Here is a 9689-nt window from a genome sequence, read left to right as displayed (position 1 = left end):
GACGGGCAGTCGGAGCGGACAGTTCAGATTCTGGAGGACATGCTTAGGGCATGTGTGATTGAGTTTGGAGGACAGTGGGATCAGTTCCTGCCTTTGGCCGAATTTGCTTACAATAATAGTTATCAGTCCAGCATTGAGATGGCCCCATTTGAGGCTTTATACGGTCTTTGGCCCAAGAACATGTGAAGTTTTGAAGACTGACAAAAGAACTCAGACATGGACCAGGTCCATCTTGTGAAGCACAGTCATGATCGACCCAAACATGTAAAATGCACGTGAAGGAGATAAATCTAACTTATCAGAAGTAATATCTCCTGATCTGATCGAAAAGGTTGCATATTGGATAAGGAGAGAAAGACTCCTTACATGAAGAGAACACAGTTTAAGAAGAGGATAGTGTTAGAGTATGAGATCAACTAGAACTCTTCTATGATAGAAGAGTAGCATCTGTATCCCAGTTAATCTCTAATTACTAACCCATTAAATATCAGTGTTGTTCTCTTTTACAGGTAATGCACATATGCAGAAGTTAAACTTAAATTGAGAGCAAAAAAGCAAGGCAATTTTGCAAGAAATTTATGTGTGATTCAAGCGTGCAATCCTGAAGCTACTTGAACAAGATAGAAGAACCAGTTCCATGTGTCTATATTTTATTCTAGTTCAATTGTAGTAGGTGATTTTACATTGTACCTTTCAGCTTTCGTAGAAGCAATTGTATTAGGTACCTTGAGTGTTCAAGTTAGAGTTAACTTGAAGTTGTCGCAACAGTTGAGGCTGTGTGCCACAACGGAATTAGAGTTAATCCTTAATTTTACAAAGGGTTTTGTAAATGCTGTTTTGGCTCAGTGATTTTAGTGGAAATTTGGGAAAATCCTACTGAGTAGTAGGTCGTGGTTTTTTTACCTTTTGAGCCAGGTGTTTTCCACGTAAAAATCTCTGTGTTCTTTATTTTCTTTACTTCTTATTCCGCAAACAGTAGTAGTTGGAACACATAGAAGAACCAGGTCCTTCTATAGTTCAGTTAAGCGAAAATTGGGTACCACACAAATCACCCTCCCTCTTGTGTGGTATTGAAGTATAAAACTTCAATTGGTATCAGAGCGGGTTATCCTTGAAGAGGCTAACACCTTAGGAAAAGATCAAGATGAGTGCACCACCTGGAAACTGGGAAGGGCAATCCACTACTAGGCCCCCACTCTTAACGGTCAGTACTATTGTTGGTGGAAGAACAGGATGAGAGATCACATCATAGGAGAAGACTAAACTCTGGGACATAGTCACTGATGGTCCCCTGGCTACTACAAAGAAGAATGCTGAAGGAGTGGACGTGCCAAAGACAAGAGCTGACTGCACTGCTGAAGATTTGAAGAAATGGGAAAAGAATTCCAAGGACAAGAAATGGCTTGTGTGTGGACTAGGTCCAGACGAGTACAGAAGGATTCAAAGCTGCACCACTGCTAAGGAGATATGGGACACTTTACAAGTGGCTCATGAAGGAACTCCTCAAGTAAAGAGATCAAGAGGAACACTGCTATATTCTCAATATGAGAATTTCACCATGAAAGAAGGAGAAACCATCCAGGAGATGTACATAAGGTTCACAACACTAACAAATGAACTTAAATCCCTTGGGAGAATTATCCTTGAAGAAGACAAGGTTGAGAAAATCTTGACAAGGGTCTTACCAGTAACTTGGGAAAGCAAATTCACTGCTATTCAGGAATCAAAGAACATTGCTACTCTCAAGTTGGATGAACTGATTGAAAATCTCACTGCCTATGAACTGAGAAGGCAAACCATGAAAATGGATGCACCCAAGAAGGAAAGGAGTCTGGCTCTCAGAATAGCTGAAGGTGAAGATCTAGAGGATGATGAAGTGGTCATGATCACAAGGGATTTCAAAACGTACCTGATGAGAGGAAAGGGTTCTTCAAGAGGTACAACCTTCAACAAACCAAGAGCTCCTGAGAAACAAACCCACGAGGGTTGCTACAAATGTGGCAAGACTGATCACATGATCAAGAACTGTCCCCAGTGGGAAATTGAATGGAAGAAGGAAAGGGCTGAACGAAGGAACAGGAAGAAGGAACAGGTTCAACCCAAAGAAAAAAAGGATCAACAAAGGCTATGGTTGCTGCTTGGGGAGAGACATCAGATGAAGATTCAGAAGATGAAGCTGGAGATGAACAAGTACTTATGGCCATCGGAGAATCAGATGATGAACAAGAGGTAAGTATGACTCATCTCAAAGACAAGATTAAACTTCTGTCTAAAGAAAGGTTATCTAAACTATTGCTAGACTTCATCGATGAGTCTGAGATAATTAACAATGAGAAGGAACAGTTGTTTAGGGAGTGTGTGATCTTAAAAGCCAAGTGCAAAAACCTAGAATCTAGGGCTAATGAGAGTGACAGTAAAAATGCTGAGTTGAAGAACCAGGTTCTCGAACTTGACACCCGCGTCTTAGAACTTAGGTATGAAAATTTAAAACTGAAATTAGGAACAGGTAAGAAGAAAGCTGATTACAGACATCTCACCTTAGAAGAAAATCTAGGAAAGATGAAGGATGAGTTGTACAAAAAGGATGAGCAGATAAGAGTCTTAAAAGAAGATCTAGGGAAGGTAAAGCATGAACTAGACAGAACTTGCAAATGGAATAAGGCTTATGATGCACTATCCTGGCTACAAGAACACCACAGTAGCAACAAGAGAGGACTTGACTATGGGACACAACCACCTAAGTGGGACCCCAAAAGCAAGTATATCACTCTCCCTGAAAACAAAATCTGCACACACTATGGCAAGACTGGTCATTACAAAAATGAATGTGATGTAAAAGAAAAGGCCAGTCAAAAGAACAAAACCTTTGTTCAAGGGAAAAGTAGGCTGCCTGGGTGGGCCAAAAGGAATTTAATTTACCCCTTTGCCTATAGAAAGGGATCCAAACTAGTTTGGGTTCCTAAGACTAACCCCTGATTTCTTTTTGCAGGCCCAAGTGAAGGGAAGTAGCCAAATATGGTACATGGATAGTGGTTGCTCAAAACATATGACTGGAAGGAAGAACCAGTTCCTTTCACTTGAGGACTTAAAAGGAGGTAATGTCTCCTTTGGAAATGGGAAGAAAGGTGAGATTATTGGGGTTGGAAAGGTAGGTAAGACAGACTCATATTCCATTGAGAATGTCTACTTGATAGATGGCTTGAAATATAGCCTAATAAGTGTATCACAACTATATGACAGAGGTAACCTTGTAGCATTTACCTCTACCAAATGCTTTGTGATTAATCTTACCACTGACAAGATTGTTTTGCAGGGAAAAAGAGTTAACAATATTTACATTGTAGATTTGTCCACTCTTTCTGAAAATGAACTCACTTGCTTGAGTGTGTTGGACAATGATCCCCTCCTGTGGCACAAAAGACTTGGTCATGCAAGTCTGAATCAACTCAACAAATTAGTCTCCAAGGACCTGGTGATAGGGTTACCTAACATCAAGTTCAAGGAAGACAAAGTTTGTGAGGCCTGTGCAAGGGGGAAGCAGGTAAGATCATCCTTTAAAAGCAAGAAAATGGTAAGCACAACCAGGACGATGGAACTGGTTCATATGGATCTCTGTGGTCCAATGAGAACATTGAGCAGAGGTGGTAAGAAATATGTGATGGTACTTGTTGATGATTATTCTAGGTTTACCTGGGTACTGTTTTTAACATCTAAGGATGAAGCATTTGACATGTTTACTGCCTTTGTTAGAAAAACTCAGAAACAACTAGGTAATCAACTTGCATCAATCAGGTCTGATCATGGAACTGAATTTGAAAATGCTAAGTTTGCTGAATTTTGTGATGAGCATGGTATAGATCATAATATTTTTGCCCCTAGGACTCCTCAACAAAATGGAGTAGTTGAAAGAAAGAATAGGACTCTTGAAGATATAGCTAGGACTATGCTTCTTTTTAGTAAACTGCCCCATAGCTTCTGGGCAGAGGCTGTAAATACTGCATGTTATATCATTAATAGATGCATGACTAGACCTCTTATAGAGAAGACTTCCTATGAGTTACTTAAAGGGAGAAAACCAAATATATCCCATCTTAGGGCATTTGGATGCAAGTACTTTGTGCACAATAATGGAAAGGACTCCCTAGGTAAGTTTGATCCCAGAAGTGATGAGGGAGTATTCTTGGGATATTCTTCACATAGCAAAGCTTATAAAGTGTTCAATAAAAGAACTTTGTGTGTAGAAGAAAGTGTGCATGTAGTTTTTGATGAAACTAACATTCTTTCTGAGAGACAGGAACATGAAGATGAAGCTATTGGGCTGGTAAAAGATTTGAGTGAAGTCTCAGCTCAAGCTAAAGTTTCACCAAAAGAAGGAACAGGTGATGGAACAGGTTCTTCCATCCCAGGGCAACCTGACAGGGGGAACTGAACAAAGAGGAACTGAAACCAATCCCCTAAAGGAACCTGTTCATGACCCTGTTCCTCAGCAACAGAACATGGGAGAAACATCAAGCAGAAATCAGTTGGTTGTGAAACTTCACAAGTATCAAAGTTCTCATCCCATTGAGAACATAATCACTGATCCAACCTCTGGAGTTAAAACTAGATCACAATTAAAGAATCTGTGTGCTTTTGATGCTTTCCTATCTCTTATTGAACCTAAAAATGTTGTTGAGGCTTTGCAGGATGCAGATTGGGTAAATGCAATGCAAGATGAACTCAATCAGTTTGAGAGAAGTCAAGTTTGGCACCTAGTTCCAAGACCCAAGGACAGATCAGTAATTGGAACTAAATGGGTCTTCAGAAACAAGCTTGATGAAGATGGAACAGTTGCAAGGAACAAGGCAAGACTGGTGGTCCAGGGTTATAGCCAAGAGGAAGGTATAGACTATGATGAGACCTTTGCTCTAGTTGCAAGACTAGAGGCAATAAGACTCCTCATAGCCTTTGCAGCACACATGGAATTCACTCTTCATCAGATGGATGTCAAAAGTGTCGACCTGAATGGCTATCTAAAAGAAGAAGTGTTTGTTAAACAATCACCAGGGTTTGAGAGCAAGGAATATCCTGAACATGTGTACAAATTAGACAAGGCTCTCTATGGACCCAAGCAGGCTCCTAGAGCATGGTATGAACGATTGTCCAAATTCCTGCTTGAACATGGCTATAAAAGAGGTAAAATTGACAGTACTCTATTCCTGAGGGAAAAATGTAAGAATCTTCGTGTGGTACAAATATACGTTGATGACATAATTTTTGGGGCGATCACTGACAAACTAAGTAAAGATTTTGCCAAATTAATGGGGAGTGAGTTTGAAATGAGTATGATGGGTGAGCTTAACTTTTTCTTAGGCTTACAGATCAAACAAAACCCAATGGAACAATGATCCATCAGCAGAAATATGCAAAAGAGTTGATCAAAAAGTTTAAAATGGATGAATCAAAGGAAATAGACACCCCCATTGCAACTGCCACTAAATTAGACATAGTTGAACCTGGTTGCAATGGGGGTGTCTATTTCCTATCTTCTGTGATAACACTAGTGCTATAAGTATGACAAAGAACCATGTTCATCATAAGAGGACTAAGCACATAGATGTTAGACACCACTTCTTAAGAGATAACTATGAGAAAGGATTGATTACCATAGAGTTTTGTGCTACTGATAAACAAATTGCTGACATCTTTACTAAAGCACTAAGTAGAAAAAACTTTGAAAGGAACAGGTTGGAATTAGGGATGATTAAAATCACCTAATAAGACCAGCTCAGAATGCACAATAAAAAAAAATTGAAAAATGAAAAAAATATTCTTTTGGCTAGGAAATCTGAACTTGCATAAATATCTAGACTAATTTTTACTCAGCTTCATACTGTAATTAGTATACTCCTGTGACATGTGTTTATATGACTCACTGATCTCTTACAAAATTTTCTCTATCATGGTAAATTGAGGCGTGGTCAAGAGAAATCAGCGATAATGACAAACCCACAAGACAACCCTGGAACTCCTCCACAGCCCACTCCCTCTGATTCATCTACCCCTCCTCTACCTAGCACATCTCCCAAACCCAGGCCGAGAAGGGTAAAAATGCTTGCTCGAAAAACAGTAGCTTCTAGGGCTCTTTCAAAGATATTGAATGAGAAATTAAAGGCAAGCCAGGTCCAAGACTCTGAGTCTAACTCTGATTCTGAGTCGTACAAGTCTGCTAGTAAGGGGGAAGGACCTGGGTCTTCTGACTCTGAGAAGGCTCAAGAATCTCATTCTAAGGTAAGTTCTTCTTTGACTGAGGTTTTAGAAACTAGGTTTGTTCTGGTTGGGCCTATCAGGGATGTGGAATTACCTGAGGTAAGAAGGAGTGGAGGTAAAAAGAAATCTGAAAAAGAAAAAGAGAGAAAGGGTGACTGTGGTGAAGAGAGGGGAAAAGGGAAAGGAGTGGTTGATCATTCACCCACTGCTGATTTGTCTGTACCTGCTATTTGTGGGGTGGTACAAGAAAATATTAAAGAGAGTGGCAAGAAGTCAGGGGGAAGTGGTTCTGGTGAAGCTGCTGAAGGGTTAGTTAATCTAAGTTCACAAGGAGATGAACCTGGTTAATCAGTTGAAGAGACCCTAGCAGACCTTTTGAAAAAGGTAGGTGCCAGTTACTATCCAAAGAAAAGGAGAACATCCACACCAAAAGCCCTAGTGCTCCTAAACCTTCCAAGAAAAGAAAGGCTTCCTCCCCAACACCTACTGAAACTTCCTTGCCAAAGGGAAGAGCCACAAGAAGCAAGGTGAAACAGAGTGAGGTTGATCTACAAAAGGCCTTAGCATAAGTAAGAAGAAAAGGATGGATAAAGGAAAAGGGAAGGTTGCAGAGTCTTCAGAAGCTGTTGAAGTTGAGGAGATGGAACAGGTCCATCATGAGAAAGTTACAACAGTGGAGGTTCAGACCCCCAAGCCCAAAAAGTCCAAGACTTCTTCCAAGAAGTTTTCCTCTGTGTCTGAGGCTGCTGAACCTTCATTAGCCAAGAGGACAAGGTCTGCAGTGAAAAGTAAACAAGTTCGAATTTCTGAAGATGAGGAATGGAGTGGTGAAGAAGAAGAAGATGAGTCTGATGGTGAACAAGACAAGCTTGCCATGTTTGGAAAAAGAAAATTTTTGAAGGGACGATTGCTGAAAGATTTGATGGAACCAGGGATGGTTCGTTTGGTTGACACATTGGCTGTTCAGGGCTGGAAGGACATGGTCCTTCAGATGGATGGGAGATTGGCCAGAAGTGAAATTATTGAATTCATGGCAAATGCTAAAGTCAAAGATGGCAGGTTTACAAGCAAAGTCAAAGGAGTTCAAGTAACCTTTGATACAGAGAAACTGGGAGAGATACTAGACATCCCTGCTGAGGGATATGATGATTACACCAGCAGAGATGGCCAAGCATGGATTCTCTTCCATCTGCCCTTACAATCACTAGGAACTTCTGTGATGTTGAAGGAGTGAATGAGGCCAAATTTGTGCACAAGAGTGAATGAAGCCACAACACAAAGTCCTTTTTGAGTTTGTCAACAAGTGCCTACAGCCAAGGCAGGAGAGAAGGCATATTGCAAATTATATGGACTTAGTCCTGATGGAGTGCCTTGAAAGTGGAAGGCAAATTAACTGGCCTGCATTTATCATCAAGCTACTGGACAGGGTCATCAATGGCACCAAGGCTCATGCTACCCCTTATAGCTTTATTCTGACTACAATTCTTGATAGGTGCAATGTGCCTCTGAAGAAATGGGAAATGGCCTCAAGCAAGGACTACTTTGGCATTAATACTCTAGTTGCTTGTGACTATTTAGTCAATGCCAACCCAAATGAACCTGGTTCATCCAAGAAGACTCTTATCAACAGTAAAGTCAAGGCTCTTGTTCAGGAAAGTGAAGCCAAGGATGCTGAGATAGCTAGGCTAAAGGCTCGTGTAGCAGAGGTGGAATCTGAGAGGGATGCTCTCAGGAGTGAGCTTGCTAAGGAAAAGGAGAAGAATGATGGAATTCTTCACAATATGCTGAATCTTCTCCAAACCCAGAACCAACCCTCTAGCTCCCCCAAGCCTTAGGAATTCTAGCCTTCATCTCCTGAACCTGTCTAGTACCTTCAGTGACTCGGATTAGGGACTTTTTCTTTTTTGCTCATGTTTTGAATATTTTTGTTTTCTGGTTGTGGATTGTGGTAGCAACATATCTTCTATCAATGATATCTACTCTCTTTGCTCTTGATAAATGTTAATCTTTCCTTGATAGTTTAAATATGTTTGTTTGATTACTGATGATTAATCCATGATTGCACTTGCAGTTGCCCCAGTGGCCATGAGTACTTATTAAAATCTGGGACTCACACTTTGTATGCAACTTTTCGATGATGCCAAAAAGGGGAGAGATTGTGCTTTACATATTCTGAATAAGTGATATTTATAACCTAAATAACCTGGTCCTTGATGATAAGGAATATTCTAAAAATTTTGTATTGGTGGTTAAGATGAGTTCTTACAGGAAGCACAAAGTTTGTCATCATCAAAAAGGGAAAATTTGTTGGCCCAAGAACAGGTGAAGTTTTGAAGACTGACAAAAGAACTCAGACATGGACCAGGTCCATCTTGTGAAGCACGGTCATGATCGACCCAAACATGTGAGATGCACGTGAAGGAGATAAATCTAACTTATCAGAAGTAATATCTCCTGATCTGATCGGAAAGGTTGCATATTGGATAAGGAGAGAAAGACTCCTTACATGAAGAGAACACAGTTTAAGAAGAGGATAGTGTTAGAGTATGAGATCAACTAGAACTCTTCTACGATAGAAGAGTAGCATCTGTATCCCAATTAATCTCTAATTACTAACCCATTAAATATCACTGTTGTTCTCTTTTACAGGTAATGCACATAAGCAGAAGTTAAACTTAAATTGAGAGTAAAAGAGCAAGGCAATTTTGCAAGCAATTTATGTGTGATTCAAGCGTGCAATCCTGAAGCTACCTGAACAAGATAGAAGAACCAGTTCCAAGAGTCTATCTTTTATTCTAGTTCAATTGTAGTAGGTGATTTTACATTATACCTTTCAGCTTTTATAGAAGCAATTGTATTAGGTACTTTGAGTGTTCAAGTTAGAGTTAACATAAAGTTGTCGCAACAGTTGAGGTTGTGTGCCACAACGAGATTAGAGTTAATCTTTAGGTTTACAAAGAGTTTTGTAAATTTTGTTTTGGCTCAGTGATTTTAGTGGCAGTTTGGGAAAATCCTACTGAGTAATAGGTCATGGTTTTTTCACCTTTTGAGCCCGGTGTTTTCCACGTAAAAATCTTTGTGTTCTTTATTTTCTTTACTTCTTATTCCGCAAACAGTAGTAGTTGGAACGCATAGAAGAACCAGGTCCTTCTATAGTTCAGTTAAGTGAAAATTGGGTACCACACAAATCACCCCCCCCTCTTGTGTGGTATTGAAGTATAAAACATCAGCGGTGTCGTTCTCCTATCGGATGGTTTGATCCCGGAGAGGCTAAGTTGTATGGTACAGATCTGGTGAAAGATGCTTTGGAGAAGGTGAAGTTAATTCAGGAAAGGCTTCGCAGAGCACAGTCCAGGCAGAAGAGTTACGCAGATCAGAAGGCGCGTGATCTATCATTCATGGTCGGCGAGAAGGTTCTCTTGAAAGTCTCGGCAATGAAG

Source organism: Nicotiana attenuata, unplaced genomic scaffold (genome assembly GCF_001879085.1).
Source record: "Nicotiana attenuata strain UT unplaced genomic scaffold, NIATTr2, whole genome shotgun sequence".
Lineage (NCBI taxonomy): Eukaryota > Viridiplantae > Streptophyta > Magnoliopsida > Solanales > Solanaceae > Nicotiana > Nicotiana attenuata.
The sequence above is the reverse complement of the archived record's forward strand: the minus strand, read 5'-3'. Positions refer to the sequence as shown.